Below are 17289 nucleotides of genomic sequence, written 5' to 3'. Positions count from 1 at the left end.
TTCTGATTTTTCAAAAAGATGGTCCAAAAGTGATACATGTTTAGTGGAAATCATGTTTCGAATTTTGGATTTGGATCTTTTCCCAGGCTAGTGATATGCAATAGGATAGTCTGTCATGATGCAGGGCAGGGGCAGCACAGTTCCCAGTTAGCCATGTGATCATGACTGTAAACAACTGATACACTTAACCACCATTCTGTTGTTCACTTTTAGTATTCAATATAGGAGATATTCAACACTTTATTGTAAAATTGGATTTGTATTAGATGCTTTTGCCCAACTCTAGGCTAATATAAGTGTTCTGAACACCTTCAAGGTAAGCTAGACTAAGCTATGATATTCGGTAAGTTAGGTGTATCAAATGCATTTTCGACTTTATTTTCAATTTACGATGGGTTTATTGGGGCATGACCCCATCAAAAGTCTAAGAAAATCTGTACTTCTAGTTCCCTCTAAGAATGTCCTTTCTTTGGCATGACTCTCCCTAATGGCAAGTCACAGTACCTTCCACACAGATTTCTCCGAAACTTGCAAAGGCTTTCAGTTTCTAGCGATAACAAACTCTGGGACTGGTTTCCTCACTGCTGCAAACTTTGCAGTCTTTCAGTTCTGGAATTATATTCATCTAAATCTAAAACTTATCACGCATGGTTAATGATCTCATTGGAAACAATCCAAATGTTTAATATGTAAAAGCTAAAAGAAAATGTAAACACACACAGGCAAACATATGGTTATACAACTATTTGAAAAAGCATTTTTAAATGTGTCTCAAACAACCGAAATAACTTATAATTCTGAAGAAAAGGATATAAAAATAATACACATAGTTAAAAATCTAAACATTTACAAGTCTAAAAGGATGCATTCTATCCACAGCATTACCTAAACTATAGCTGAAAAAAACACTGGTTTTAAGATATGAATCAGTGTTCTTCCAATAAATGAATTTGGAAAGTGTTACTTTCCATGTTTCTATTCTAGAAGTCCATTCTGTATATTAGCATATTAAAATCCCTGAAAAGACCTTAAGAAAACATTTTAACCCAAATTTTTGTGATCAGAAAAAATAAAATCAGCAAAAGAATGTTTAGCCCCATTTACTGTCACTGCTATAATTATTTATTATATTCGCTTTCCCACCCCTGGCAGTTCTGGGAGGAAGATGTGGGGGACAGGGGAGCAGAATGCAAAGTGGTCAAACCAAATGGATTTCAAAGGACATTTGGGTTCCACTCAGACCTGCCACCTCCTGGCCACGTGACCTTGGACAAATTACACGTATAAGCCTCAGTTCCTCTTCTGCGCAATCCAGATAATGACTACATCTACTTTACAGAGCGGTTGATCACAATTAAGTGCACTAGCACCTGCCATGCATTTAACCCAGTACCTGATGAACAGTCAATGTTCAGGAAACTTTCAATGCTTGTATGACTACAGTCCTATAAGTCATTACCCATTGTTGTTAAATTACTATGCCCCTGATACTTTTAATTAGTGGAAATTTGAATTTAAAGGTATTCATTCAAACCCTAAAGTAATTAAGGTTCCATTTCATTTCACATACTATCTTGTAAAACACATTATTTAAGAGAACATTTAGTGGGAACACCGTAGTACTCAAGAAATTTTCCAAGTGCATGAGTATAATTCATTGTCTAAAAATTTTCATTATACTTACTAAGAAAAGTAGATGTAAATTATGTTAAGAAATTCTGAATAGTCTTTTCTCTGACATCAAAACTTACCTGCAAGAATATGGAAAATATTCCTGTATTGCCAAAAGGCAAATCCAGAAATACATTAATATGATTATTTAATTCTATTTTTCCTAATAAAGGCTTTTAGCCAAGGGTATGCAGGGTTAATTTTCAGACCATGCTATCATGCTGCCACCAGAACCTAATAAGTTACGGTTTTACACAATCTGGAACAAATGATTCCTACTAGCCTCTCATCCTAAATGATACAGTCACTATCATCACTGTGTAAAAAAAATTTTCTCCAATAGGTGATAGCCATGGTAACGATAGTGTCTCAAATTTTCACTCCCTCTTTTGAGTAATGATGTTCTTGTATAGGACGTTACAATAGGAAATTTTCAGTCACTACATATCAGTCCTAACAAAATCAAAGAAATGCAGTTAGAGTTATTCTCCTTACAGAGAAGAAAGGTGACATACTAAAATGTAAGGCACTTCCCACAATGGTGAGGAAAGTGAGGAAACAATCAGAATTGCAATCACCTTGGTAGGATACTCCTAATCTCAGAGGGGGCATTTTTTCTCCTCTAAAAGGGAATGTGATTTTCATTAAGATTAGTACCCATTTCGTATTCAGTGTTCCAAGAACAACTTCCCTGCACCTGGCACAGGCACTTCCACGGGTGACTGATGAAGAAAACCAACCCACATCTTCTACTTCCTGGGAGAGGATGATGAGAACAGGCATGTTCTGGCACTCCTTGGTTTCCATTTAGTACAATAATGCTGTCAGCATTATAAGAAGTTGTTTCCTAAAACTTCAGGTAATATTTATAATTTAACAAACATAAATTGAAAGCCTGATATGTGCTGGTGTTACTTCTGCACTTTCATTCTGTATAATTATCCCACCACAGAGGGAACTGAGGCCCAATGAGAGAAAGTGCCTAGCCAGAACAGAGACTGGGTTCCAAATCTTCTGTCTCCAAATCCATTCTGCAGTAGATGACTGCTGAGTGCTATTCTGACTTCTGGCTGGGCCACTTCTATTTGAAACCAAAGACAGTGCTGTTAAGTGTCCGAGGGCCAAGTGCATTGGTTAACCGCATCAGACAACTAACTATAAGGTAGAGAGATGGCAGAGTCAAATGGAGAGAATGAACCTCACTCAAAATGCTTTATGGACCTGCCCATACATTAAATTGTTACTTTTTAAAGTTCCTTTTCTGATGCATCCTGGCTGAGAATTTCATCTTATTTGAAGACAATGTAAAATGCCAACTTGCTGCCCAAAACATTCTTGGAGAAATAAAATGAACAAACTTGCTTTCTACTATAATATTTGCAGTTTTGTACACATCTTGAGGTATAATTTCCAAAAACACTAGGGAGAAAGAGCACTTGTATTGATTTTTCTTTCTTAGGTCCCTATTCAACAATTTTATTTCTTCCATTCATGATGCCTTTCAATTCTCAATCTCTTCTTTCATAAGCTGGAAGAAAATACCCTTTATTATTTGTTCTTATTCTTTAGCCATCATTGTTCACATCAAAAGGCTAATTTCTTACACCATTAGAATAACCAAATCAAAATAGCAAGGATCTTGACAATTTAGATTTCAGGGTCTTGACACAAATGAGTAGAATTTTTTTTTTTTTGAGAAGAATTCTTATGCACTAATTAATCATGCAATTAAGGACTAATTGCTTCATCCTCAAAACCTGTAACTTATTCTATAAACCAAATGTTACTCTATCATTATTCAAATAGGAGTATTTAGGCTTTAAATAATCATACAGCACTTAAGTCCTGTTAAACAATCCCACCCATGATGGCTAAACATTTTGTTTTGTTCTACGTTTGAGATGGAAACATTACTCAGAATTTTCACTTATACTACTAATGAAATGCATATAAACACCACTGCAGGGAGTAATGCTAAAAGAGAATATCAGACTAAGAATGGAATTTAATAATAGAGTGCTAAGAGGTTTACAACAACCTTTTTAATGGTGTAGCATTTGATAGGGGTTTAACAATTCATTAGTTAGTGGCTGCAAAAATGAATGTTAAACACTCAGTTTGATGCTTTGTTTCTATCTCTCTAGTGGACAGGTAATCCACTGGTCTTCAATGCTGACCTTTTGCTCAGGTTCACACAAATTCAAATAACACCTATCCAATAACTGATCATCAGGTGTCTAGGTATATGCAGGAAATTAAATCAAACCCAGCAGTATACACAAAAGAAAAAAATATATATATATATATGTATATAGCCTCTGCCTTTTAGGGTTGCACAATCTAGTTAATTTAATCAAATATATCAGGAAAGAGTATTACACCACAGTAGATTGTAAACTGCATAAAGAATGCTAAAGTGACCACTTATTAATAGCAAAGAGTGGTGGTGGGGATAAATCCAAGTAACCATCAATAGGGGACTAGTTTTATAATTCATGGTTCATCCCTACAAAGACATAATAACACTAGGGGGAGAAAATAGAGCCCTTTATGTCATGAAATGGAATAATTACCAAGTTACATTATTAAGTAAAAAAGCAAGGTACAAAGCAGCACTAACTGTGCACAAAAAAGGGAGAAACAATATGCATATACACACGTGTTTGCTCCTGAGTGTAAGGAGATACACTGTCTAATGTGGTCGCCTGTAGTCACATAAGGCTCTTCAGCACTGGGTACGTGGCTAGTGTGATTAAGAATTTAAATTTCAATTTTATGTAATTAACTTTCAAATGTGACTCACTGCAAAATATTTTCAGTTAAAGACAACTTTCTTGCTTTGTAGAATTAGAATCATGTTAACCTTTGCATCATGTAATATATCATTTAAATTGAATTATTTAATGTAGTGCCTAAAATTTTTTAAATTTTATTTGTGGTTTCTATGATATTCGAATTGGCCAGCACTGGTATACAGTGTCGTACCAGGATTTAAAAAAAAAAAAAACTGATGACACTAATTGCCTCCAGGAACCAAGGACTGGAGGGAGGTCTCTCACTGGTCATTTTTCTCTTTTGAATTTTGTGCCATTTGGATATATTGCCTATTAAAAAATAATGAATAGGAATGCCTTGATGACTCAGTCAATTGAGTCTCCAACTCTTGATTTCAGCTCAGGTCATGATCCCAGGGTTGTGGGATCAAGTCTCAGGTCAGGCTCTGCTCTGAGCATGCAACCTGCTTAAGATTCTCTTTCTCTCTCTCTCTCTCTCTCTCTGCCCCTCTCCCCTCAAACTCTCTCTCTAAAAAATTAAAATAGGGATGCCGGTGGGGGGGTGCTCAGTTGATTGGGTGTCCGACTTCAGCTTAGGTCATGAACTGATGGTTCATGGGTTCGAGCCCCACATCGGCCTCTGAAGCCTGATTTAGATTCTGTGTCTCCCTCACTCTCTGCCCCTCCCCAGCTCACACTCTGTCTCTCTCTCAAAACTAAACGTTAAATTTTTAATAATTAAAAATTAAAATAGAAAATAATGAATAAATGACATGACCTATAAACACCAATGTAAAGCATTACTATCATTAGCATAAAAATTTAATTTTGGATGGAATCTCTCCCCCAAAAAACATAGATGATACTTTTGAAGAAGTTATATATGGTCCTCGGCAGAAGATGCTTTCTAATTACCTAAAATGACAGAAATGTTTCACAAACTAACAGTATCAGAGTTATCAATATAAGAGATTAAAGACTTCAAGCCTTAAACTGCTTAAACTAGCATAATCTAACATTTAATGCCATTACCTTTCTTCCATCACAAGACTGTTCTTTCATTTTTCCACTCATTGAACATATTTTCCCCATTTTCTTGTTCCCTTCTTTATCTATATCCCCAAATAAAAATTTAATTATCTCTACATTTCCACTTAGCACTGTGTGCATCTACTTGGCTAAGCAAAAAATGGGGGAAAAGCCAGGAAAATCCTCCCCTACACAACTCATGAATGTTTTTTTCTCCATGAAACAGCCGTGTATAAACATAAGCAGATCACAATGGGCTCAACTAAATGAGTCCTGGTTATACTACTGAATCACACTTAACATAATTAAATATTATAATGAAAAATCAAATTGCATATGTATGGGGTATGACTATTTCTTCCCAACTTTCCCACCTTATTTTAAAAATCAGTATTTAAAAATTTTTTTCTACTTTGACATAGCTGGTTTTAGAGCTTAAAATGCATATATCAATGGAAATTGTTTTTAATTAGCAATGTTAAGTTTAAGGAAGAAAAAACGCTGCCATTCTCAAATCCAAAGGATACTCTTCTTTTTCTCATTCTCCCTTCCACTTCCTCAAGAATGTTTGACATAGAGGGGTGCCTGGGTGGCTCAGATGGTTCAGTTTCCAACTTTGGCTCATGATCTCACAGTACATGAGTTTGAGCCCCATTTTGGGCTCTGTGCTGACAGCTCGGAGCTTGGAGCCTGCTTCGGATTCTGTGTCTCCCTTTCTCTCTGCCCCTCCCCGACTCATGCTCTGTGTCTTATTCTCTCAAAAATAAATAATAAACATTAAAAAAAAAGAATGTTTGACATAGGGGTGCATTGGTGAGTATCATTTAGAGGAAATACTCCTAAGGCCACAGAGAGCATGTGTGCAAAGCCATCCACAACCAGCAGCCCAAGTAAGACAGGTCCCTCACCAGTCACACAGATCACATACCAGAGTGAATGATGAGCATAGTTAACAGAGGTTTTGACTAGGTTTGATTCAGAGAGCAAGGCACTCGAGATAGCCCTTAACAATTAAAACAAAATGGTTCAGGACCAGAATTTTACAAAATTGCTTCTTGACAGGAAATCTTATGAAATTCCCTGTGAAGGCCAATAGATGGTAAAAGATGGAATCAAATAGCTATCACTGTACTACTTCCTGCCTCCTGAACTGTGTATGCCTTCAGCACAGCCCATCATTTCTTAGTATCCCAAGGATGTTCCTTTAATACCAATGGTATCTTTATGTTCAAATTGTTCCAATTATCTGTGGAGTTCCAGAAACTTGGTCTCTCCCCTTGCCTGAGTTTTACTTCCCCAAATCCATGATATTCAAATTTTCATTATCACCAACTTGATGTGCTTAATATCTGGAAGAATACAAAAAATTATTGGATTTCGTTTACCAAAAATTATAGCAAATATTCATTCAACACCATCAGATAACTTTCAGAATTGCCACTCATTCAAACTTGCATAATCTTAAGTGTCCTAAATAATTATGATTCATTAAAAAATGAAAATCCTAAAGTGTTACATCCTCAATATATATAGAGGAAATCCTGAATTTGGTTAGAAAACACTTGGGGCGCCTGGGTGGCTCAGGTGATTGGGTGTCCGACTTTGGCTCAGGTCATGATGTCGCACTCTGTGAGTTCGAGCTCAGAGCCTGGAGCCTGCCTCGGATTCTGTGTCTCCTTCCCTCTGCCTCTCCCCTGCTCATGCTTTGTCGGTCAAAAATAAATAAACATTAAAAAAAAAATTAAAAAAGAAAACACTTAAAAATGCCCCTTAGTAAGTTCAAGGCTATACCATTACAACTACTAAGTTAGTTGGAAACACGTTCCTAGGCTTCACAAGGTTACCAGCACAAACTTCAGGACTAAATTTTCTTAGCATCATCTAAGAAAGAACTTCCTATGTATTTTACATATACACAGGATCACAGATAATTAGACACTATTCTTAGACATTACTTCTTTCAGACAAAATCATATTTTAAAAAATTATATATAGTATAGGTTGAAATAGGTTCTAGATACAAAATTTGTCACAACTAAGATATGAGGGGAAAATCAGTCTGTTTCTCCTTTCAGATCACTAGTTGTTTTGGTCTGTTTTCTTTTTTTTCCCTCATTCAAACAATGTCATACCTAACTTTCCTAGAGGAGAAAATGTTCATAGGTAATAAAACTATCACAGTAAAACCTGCCCTCTTCTCAAAGAAAGAGAAAACTGGAGCACAAGACTGGTAAGATAGGATCACAACATAAAATTTAAAAATTGGTTTCTTTTCACATGCTAACATTCTTTTCTGCCACCTTTAGCTTTGCCCTCCTGAAGCACAGCAAAAAGATTTTCGCTTGAAGTTAAGGCATCTAGCTGCTCTCTGGGAATGAATATCTTACAGAAAAGCGAAAGACTGGAAGAAACCATGCCCATAATCTAGTAGGCACTCCACCCAGCAGTTTTGCTGCCAGTAAATAACCGAACCATGAATACCAGAGAAAAATGGGGGCTGCATCAGACCATGAGGTCCTTTAAGACAGTCACCCTGTCTCTTTCCTAATTCTATTAAAGTAATGACACTTCACTATTGGCATAAAAGAACAAGGTGAGAAACAAAGGGTTGCTCTTTTCTCTGACACTTCTACTTAAGCATAAAGGAAATAATGAATTCAGTGGCTCTTATAATTATCTTGACCAGTGTTGGCTTAATTTGGCCTAGAAACTATAGCACATCCATTGGCCATGGGAATGGAAGGGTGGTAGCCATGTTCAGATTTAGTAATGCAATTTCCTGTTTTTCCAGCAGATCTGAACTGATACACAACTGTAGCAGCTGTTAAAATTCTGGCTCCTGTCACCACTACTCCCCTTGGGGTCATCTCATACTTCCTCACTTCCATTTCTCTAGAAATAATAGCAGGTACGCGTGTGTATGCAGGTTAGAGAGATGATAATCCTCAAAGACTGGTGATAAATGTCCCATCTAGGTTTGAGGATCTTAAGTCTATTTCCGTATAGATATATGTTGGTATAAGTGCAGAAGCTGTAACATTAGGCTACAAACTGAAATGGTATATCTAATTTTAACAAGTACACTGGAATGCATACATATTACTTAGTGTTAACCTTCCAAATTAATCAGACTGAAAAACAATGCCCTTTTCCAACGACATTACCATTTTAAAAATATATTCTGATGTCTTTGGCAATCAGCCTACACACCATATTGAAAATGAGAATCACTATTTTATAGGCGTAACCATATCATGGACCCACAGTATTTTACCTCAGGTTCTTTTTCAACCCCATTTCAGAGGGTTGCCTCTGAACCACTTAGGTTATTTTACAAAATCAAACCCGTCAAAATATGGCATTTCACTCTTAATTCTGTCCAAAACAATTTTCTACAAGTCTGAGGCAATTACGAAAGAAAACCTCTACGCTATTAACCCAGACCCTAGTCCCTGTTATCCGCGATTTCACTTTCCGCTGTTTCAGTTGCCAGCGGTCAACGGCAGCCCGGAAGCAGAGGGGCCCCTTCCGAGGAATCGTCACAAGGCCAACTGTAGCCTCGCACTGCGTCGTCCACCTCACGTCATCTCACAAAGGCATTCTGTCATCTCACATCATCACAGGAAGGGTGAGTACAGTCCGATATTTTTGAAGGGGAGGGGAGAGAGGGCTCACGCATGAGCACACACGGGAGCTCGAGAGACGGGCCACATTCACGTAACTTTTATTACATATTATATGACGTGGTGTCTCCCCCTCTCAGACGGGGTCCCCAAATGTGGGGCAACGATGGGGTGGAAACCGGTGGCACTGCTGGTGGAAGATTTCACCTGAGGCAGAACAAAGGAGATAGAAGTTTACCGAATACACTGCAGGGCAGTCCTGGGCAGGACGACAAAGGAGACACCGTCTCCAAGGAGGCAGTGGGTGGGGTCTGTTTTTAGAGGGAAGGTGTGGACGTATGGGGCCTTACAGAATTTTCCCTTTTTGGTAACCGTGCCTCGTGGTCAGTTCGGGCCTATGGATGTTCTGAGGGGGGTGCCCTCGTGGGCCTGTCTGTATTCAGCTCTGTGGTGGCCGTGGGCCCTCCCTACCTTCCATTGCTCAGGCCTGCTGCCCAAAAGTGGCCTCTCCACAGAACTTCTATGGGTACTGTTCTATTTCATGATTAGTTAGGTTGTTCATCTCTCGTTGCGCCTACCTTGTAAGTTAAATTTTATCACAGGTGTGTATGCATGGGGAGAAATGGTATATGTAAGGAGTTTGGTACTCTCCCGTTTCAGGCACCCACCAGGGGTCTTGGAACATGTCCCCACAGATGAGGGGCAGGGACTACAGTACTTTATATATAACACGTAAGTTGTTGAGAGAGAGAGAGAGAGAGAGAGAGAGAGAATTGTTTATATTATCTCTGAAGCTCTGATTTCAACGGGCAGAGTGTTTCTAACAGGGAAGAAGCAAGAGTAATGAGGAAGAATTAAAATGAGGGATTCTGAGGCAATTCTCCCTGTTTCCCTAGCACCTCCATTCTCACTACCTCATAACCACAAACCTGGGAACCTTAATGGGGCTCTTGTTTTTTTTCTCTGGAGAGTACGCAGCTAAGAAACCAACCCAGTTCTGTAGTAAATGGGCTCTCCTCCCACCAAATTTCTGAAGGCCTGTCTCTGAGCAATATCCCTGAGCTATATGGCAGGAAAAGGCACAGATATAATCAGGATATTGCCCAACACAGGGCACTACACATATTCAAAACCCAAATGCCTCAATTCATGGCCAATGAAACCTGAAAATTCTGACCTCTGTAAAGATTTTAATGATTTAAAATGTATTAAGTTACAACTAGTACCGAGTTTTCAGCTTTCTAGGAGTTGAGCTTAACAGACTTTTTCTCACACCTGGGCATTCTTTGCTGACTTAATACTTTGTCATATTACCCCACAATTCAACTCTACAGCTTTTTTCAATGTCTAAAGCCATTAAATAGTTGTAACTTCTTTACGTTTATAAACAGCATTGTGAACTTAACACTATATGAAACTAATAATAAGTTACCCAAGCTCACGCTAGCATTTTTCCAAAGACTAGTTAGTCTTTGAGAAGCTTTTCCAAGGGATTCATTCCTCAGATGAAGTATGTATGAAAAACTGAAGACATTTGGCCCTTTATAAATAGTCCTGGGAAACTTCTTTCTCCCATACTTTTAGTTTATTTTTACTGTTAACAGATGGGAAAAAATTTAGCAAAGCAGTCATAAAAAAAAAAAAAAAAGTCTTACAACAACCATCATGCTAATGTTGGAACACTAAAAGCTTACAGATATGAAATATCTTTAACAACAACAAAAACACTTGTTGGAATTATAAAGACAGTTTGACTTAACTCATAAAATAGGTATAGATGCCTATGCCTAGATAGGAACTCCTTCAACTTTTGGTCTGGCTCTTCTAGGCACATTTGCTCCTAAACATCTTAATTATGTATTATTCATTTTTCATAAAAGTGTCTCCAGCACAGAAGTTTAGAACTTCCCTTTAAAATATATTCCAATATCATATGTGAAAACTCTACAATGCTTGCCAAGGGGCCAACCCTGAGCCTTCAGTTAAAAAACAAAAAACAAAAACAAAAAACCCACCGGGTGCCTGGGTGGCTCAGTCGGTTGAGCCTCTGACTTTGCCTCAGGTCACAATCTTGTGGTCCATGGGTTTGAGCCCTGAGTCAGGCTCTGTGCTGACAGTTCAGAGCCTGGAGCCTGTTTAGAGTTCTGTGTCTCTCTCTGTCTGCCCCTCCCTTGCTCATGAGAGAGCGCGCACGCGCGCTCCCTGGCTCCCTCTCTCTCAAAAATAAACAAACGTTAAAGGAAAAAAATTTTTTTTTTAAATCAAGGCGCCTGGGTGGCTCAGTCAGTTGAGCGTTCGTTGAGAGTTCCAATTCTTTATTTTGGCTCAGGTCATGATCTCACAGTCCTAGGACTGAATCCCGCATTGGGCTTCATGCTGAGCATGGGGCCTGCTTGGGATCCTCTCTCTCCCTCTATCTCTGCCCCTCCCCAACTCCCACTTGTGCTCAAGTGCACTCTCTCAAAATAAACATTAAAAAAAAAAAAAAAAATCAATCACTAATCACCATTCTACAAAATCTTATATCTTACTCTAAGATATATCTTGTTTTATGCAAGCAGAATATTAATCATTTTGTTCCAATTTAAAGTTCAATACTTAGAAGTCCTTCTGCCAATAAATAAATTTGAATTAAATAATTACTTCATTTATCAATTTCATAAGTTAGTCCAGGAGGGTCAGAAAACTTTTTCTATATATGACCACAGGGTAAAACTTTTTACTTTGGTAGGTCATATGATCTCTATCTAGATACTCAACTATGATGTGAAAGCCACCATAGACAATATGCAAATGAGTGGGTACTGCTGTGTGCCAATAAGCTCTACCGAGGATAAGACTATCCAGAATATATACAAAACTCCTAAAATTCGACAACCAAAAGAGCAAACCCAACTAAAAAATAGGCAAAGAACTTAAACAGACATTTCTCAAAAGAAGATACACGAAGGGCCAATAAGGACATGGCAAGATACTCAACATCAGGAGTCACTAGGAAAACGCAAATCAAAATTACAAGATATCACCTCACACTCATTAGGATGGTGACTATCAAAAAACAAAAACAAAAACAAAAAAACAGAAAACAACAAGGGTTCACAATCCTCATGAAATGTTGTTAGGAATGTATAATACCTATAACCACTATGGAAAAACAGAATAGTCCTTGAAATATTAAATAGAATTACCACTTGATCCAGCAATTCTACTTCAAAAGAAGTGAAAGCAGGTATTAAAAAGATATTTGTAGGGGAGCATGGGTGGCTCAGTCGGTTGAGCGTCTCTTTATTTTGGCTCAGGTTATGAACCCAGGGTCGTGGGATCCAGCCCCACATCAGACTCTGCACTGACTGTGGAACTTGCTTGAGATTCTCTCTCTCTCCCTCTGTCCCTCTCCCCCAACTCATTCTCTCTCTTTAAAAAAAAAAAAAAAAAGAAACTGAAAAAAAAATGTATTCATATGCCCATGTTGCTAGCAGCATTATTCACAATAGCTAAAATAAGGAAGCAACCTAGTGTTCATCCAAAGATAAATGGATGAGCAAAGTCCTAAAAAAAAGGAAGGAAATTCTGATATATGATACAATACGGATAAACTCTGAGAACAACTCTGAGAACATTATGCTAAGTGAAATAAGCCTATCACAAAAAAAGAGACTATTTGATTCCACTTATATGAGGTACCTAGAGTGGTCAAAATCAGACAAAGTAAAATGGTGGCTGACAGGGGCTTTCAGGGACAGGAGTGTGGGAGCTATGTTTAACAGGTATGGAGTTACAGTTCTATAACAAGAGAGTTCTGGAAATGGATGGTAGTGCTGATTTTACAACAATTGGGTTTACCACTGAACTGTACACTTGAAAATGTTTAAGATAAATCTTGTTATGTGTATTTTACCACCAAAAAAAAAAAAAAAAAAAAAAAAAAAGAAATTGCAGTTAAAAAAAAATAGGTGAAGGGCCCATTTCAGCATTTCAGGCTTCTGGACTTAGTTTGCTTGGCCACAGTTTGCTGATCAGTGATTTAAGCTTCAGTTTAAAAAAAAAAAAAAAAAAAGTACCATTTCTATATTAACATCATATTCCTTTTTATCCTGTGTAGTTACAGAGAATTTCTTTGGTAAAGCTCTTAACATCAAGGGCCAATCTCCTAGTGCCTAGAAAAATGTGTTTTATATAAAGTAAGGGCTTACAAGTGTTGACTAATTAGTTAAATGAAAGCAGTTGTCTCAATAACATGAAGCTTGGGCATTTATATTATATAAATACACCTGGCATTTCAATACTGTAATAAGGTCATAATATTATTCAATATCCTCTAACACATTTAGAGGAAATTAGACTTTGGATAAGAAGTCTAGTATTGACTTAGTTTTATTTTTCTTATTTGGTAATCAAAAATACCCACCTTTGAATTTACACTAAATTTTTAATAACTACCTAATAGCAAAAATAAGCAGCTTATCACATGACAAAAGTTTACTGAGTTAAATTAAATCATCCAAACACATGAAAATTTAATTATTTTGAAGACAGAAACCAAATATTTGTGTTCACTTTATTTTTTTTTTAATGTTTGCTTGTTATTTAGAGAGAGAGTGGGAGACAGAATATCAAGCAGGCTCTGCTGTCAGCTCAGAGCCCTTCATGGGCCTTGAACTCAAAAACAACCGTGAGATCATGACCTGAACCAAAACCAAGAGTCAGATGCCTAACCAGCTGAGCCACCCAGGCACCCCTATGTTCATTTTAAATTCTAGGCACTGGGGGTTTTCATAGGCATTAGAAATTGTGGGAGTTTTTAAAATACAAATGTGATTTTAAAAAGAATGAAGACAGGACACTTTATGAAGCCACTCTAAATAAAATACTCTTTAGCCCTTCCCATTCAGTGTAATCCACAGTGGCAAACACTGGGTGCCAACATACCTATGGAGGAAGAACACAGGTTTGGGGATCAGATCTTGTTTCTGTTACGCATTCATCCCTTTTAGTGGTGTGTCTTTGAGTATGTTAGTTTAGCTCTCTGAGCCTCAGTTTCCACAACTGCAAAATGGAGTTAATATACTTCCTCAAAAAGGAGTAGCAAATATTTTATTTATCTATTTAATAATATACTATTATTTAGTATAAATTATCTAAATGTAATCTTAAAAAAAAAAAACAAAACAAAAAAATTAAAGCTGAAAGTGAGGATCTTGAATTCCCTAAAAATGATTAACAGCAGCCCCCATTCCACTCATGGCTTCACCTCCATCTCAGATGTTGAAACCTACTTAATCAATAGTTCTCAGATCTGGTAGCACATTACAATCACTGGAACAGCATTTTTAAACCTCTCCACACCTTGTCCCAGCCCAGGTCAAATAAAATCAGAGTAAGTAGGAGGTGTGAGCATGGGTATTAGTTTTAAAGATCTCCAGGTAATTCTCTTGTTGAAACCTCAGCTAAGGCATTCAACCTGTAAGCAGTCAATAAATGTTAGCCGACAAGAATTCAGTATGTACAATCAATAAAACTTTAGAACCAACAGTGCATCCAAATAAAAGCTTAAGCAAGCAGCTGCTAAATCATTTAATTTTTACACGTCTTAGCTGCAAAATTATCAAGTAGGTTTTTTACCCCTGTCCATTCCTGAAAATTTGTTTCAGAATCAAAGCATTAAGGTCCTTCAAAGCAAGGTCAACTACACTTTTGACATTTAAATTTCAAGGAGTTAAGCAAAAAACAAACAAACAAACAAAAAGTATCTGTCAGGGCAAGTATAACTTATCCTGCATAAAACACAAGTACTAGCTAGCAGTTCTAAAGATAATGTACCCAAGCTGATTCTTTGAACTTTAATGAATGTATCTTACAGTGATCAGGAAAAGAGAAAAAGCAAAAAAACAAACAACAAAAATAATAATGCATTGAACTCGGCAACTAAGTCCTGGGTTTTCCTTCTGGTTTTGCCACTCACATGTTCTAGGACTTCAGCAAAGCCACTCAGTGTCTCTGGGCTTCAGATTCTCATTTGTAAAATGGAGAGTTGCACTAGATTTCTTTAAAATGATCCGTTACAATGTAAAACTTTGAAAATTACAGAGGGATTCTTTAGAGCAAGGATATCCAAGGAGGACTAAAGTAGGCCTCATAGATTATTGGAGTCATGAGTCATGGTTTAACTAGTTTTATAGTAAGGAATGTACTTCCCAAATCTAATAATTATAACATATTGAGACTGCTCCTTACTACCTCCTGTAAACCCATATCTAAGATTTTTCCCCCCCACAATTAAATCATTTTTAATGTGCTGGGGTTTTTGAGGAAAAAAAGCAATACTGAATATTCAACAAATATTACATAATGGGCACTTGGAATATACCAAGGGACAAGATAGAAAAATGAAAAAGGATAATTTTTTTTACATTTATATTTTGCAGATATTGATAACTTCTTTAAATTGAATGCAAAGTAAAATGATACAGTGGGGCATGTTACTCTAGATAAGATGTTGAAACATTTTTGCAGATATCCCTCATTCGATTAGGAGGGGAGGGTAAAATTCCTTAAAAGTATTTTCTGCATAGTTGAAGAATTACAAAATGCAGTTTTATACATTATTTTCAAGAATTATTTTAAATTGTCAAAAGTAAAATCTGAAGCATCTTAATTACAGTCGTGCTTATCACTAGACAGCTCTTTGCACTTCTTCATCCCAAAGCCATCTGATCTCTATTTTACTCAGAAGTATTGATTTCTGACCACAAGTAGATGTATTTTGTGTATATGCATATGATTTTTTAATTGTACCTTAACCTTATCCATTTTCAAACCCACCAGTTTAATACTATCTTATTTTGTGGCACCCAAATACATTTCTGTATTCCTGAAAGTTGTCTCCTGTTCAGTTTACATATCTCTGTAGTCCCTATGCTTTTATGATTGATATCTTTCTACCAGTATATTTCTTTACTCACATATATATGGAATATATGGAAGTATATTACACTGAACAATGAAAACACTGGGAAAATGGGAACGGAAGTCAAGAGTAATAGGGCTATTTGCAGAGGGGAGAAGATCATTCAAACAAAATGAAAGAATTAATTCATACACTACATGTTATGTTTCCTCCACGTAAGCATTATATTAAAAATCTTCTATATTAGTCATGTTGCTTTGAGACTTCTCCATGTTTCCTCTAGACAACTGCCAACGTTCGCATGGTCTCTGATGAATAAACATGCTGTGACTTGCTTCTAAGGAAACGCCTGTCATGTTCCAGGGAAAAATGACTTCTCTTAAATCAGGAAACTGATTTAAGAAAACTGCACAACTCCCATTCATTAGTTACAAAGTCGATTTTTCCTTAACGTTTCTTTTCTGGAATCTTTGTCTTCCCTTTAGGACATTGCTGCCTTCAGATTAACTATCAGAAAGGAAATTTGAGTTGCGGGAATATATGTAGGAAAAGTTACACTACATCAAAGGGGTTCCCACTTCAGAAGCTCAACGAGCACCCAAGTTAAGCCTTCCCTGTTTACCGAGACTAAGGTTATTTTCAGGTTCTCCCCATCTCTTGCAGAACTACCTGTTCTCATTACTGTTTACCCAAATGCTTAGCAAGGTGATTAGCATATCTGGCAGGAAGACACGCTTCATTTAATATTAACTCACCATGTGACAGCCCATTCCCCCTCCAATCTCTCTTCAAACACGTGAGGACACAAAGAAAAGTATCGTTGTTTGCAGTCTGACTTAGCGCTAGGCTTTGGCACCAGCAATTGGCCACAGGCACACACACCCCCAATCACAGACGCTCTCGCAGCCGGGTCCCGGAACTGTCATGCGGGCTGACAGCTGGCACACCCTCCCGTTGCCCTCCACTGCTCGCAGAAAGCCCCTTCCTTACAGTCACTTTGACACTGCTCACCTGCCTGGGCCTCAGCCCTCAGCCAAGGAAACTTTTTTCCCCCTTCCCAAGAGCTCACTCACAGGTATCGTCCGCCGCTCTTCCAGAGCCCCAAACAAGGGGCTCTTTGTTACTATTTTTGCTCCAGGACTCCTCACTCAGTTCCCGGCATTCGGTTGCCCTTCAGCAGCTCAGCGCAGCCCCAGTAGGAAAGGAATCAAAACTACCAGAAACCCCGTCCCCCCTCCCCAGCCCAGACGGCCTCCAAGGAGGCCGGGAGGAAACAGCCTCCTAG

The 17289-nt window shown here is 37.7% G+C and overlaps 1 protein-coding gene and 1 long non-coding RNA gene across 15 annotated transcripts in view; one reads left to right on the top strand and one right to left on the bottom strand.

The window, feature by feature from the left end:
* The window catches only part of COBLL1 (cordon-bleu WH2 repeat protein like 1), a 175071-nt gene that overhangs the window by 156399 nt on the left and 1383 nt on the right, over positions 1–17289 (bottom strand). The gene's annotated exons all lie outside the window — the stretch shown is intronic.
* LOC132670856 (uncharacterized) overlaps positions 8977–17289 on the top strand; it is a 74242-nt gene continuing 65929 nt past the window's right edge. For 2 of the 3 annotated variants that reach the window (XR_009606932.3, XR_009606930.2), the window contains exon 1: positions 8977–9102. This is a non-coding gene — a long non-coding RNA (uncharacterized LOC132670856). The remainder of the gene's footprint in view (positions 9103–17289) is intronic. The other variant, XR_009606931.2, reaches the window with a different exon arrangement.

Source organism: Panthera onca, chromosome C1 (assembly GCF_046562875.1).
Source record: "Panthera onca isolate mPanOnc1 chromosome C1, mPanOnc1 haplotype 2, whole genome shotgun sequence".
NCBI classification, from domain to species: Eukaryota; Metazoa; Chordata; class Mammalia; order Carnivora; family Felidae; genus Panthera; species Panthera onca.
This window is presented reverse-complemented; position numbering and strand designations above follow the sequence as displayed.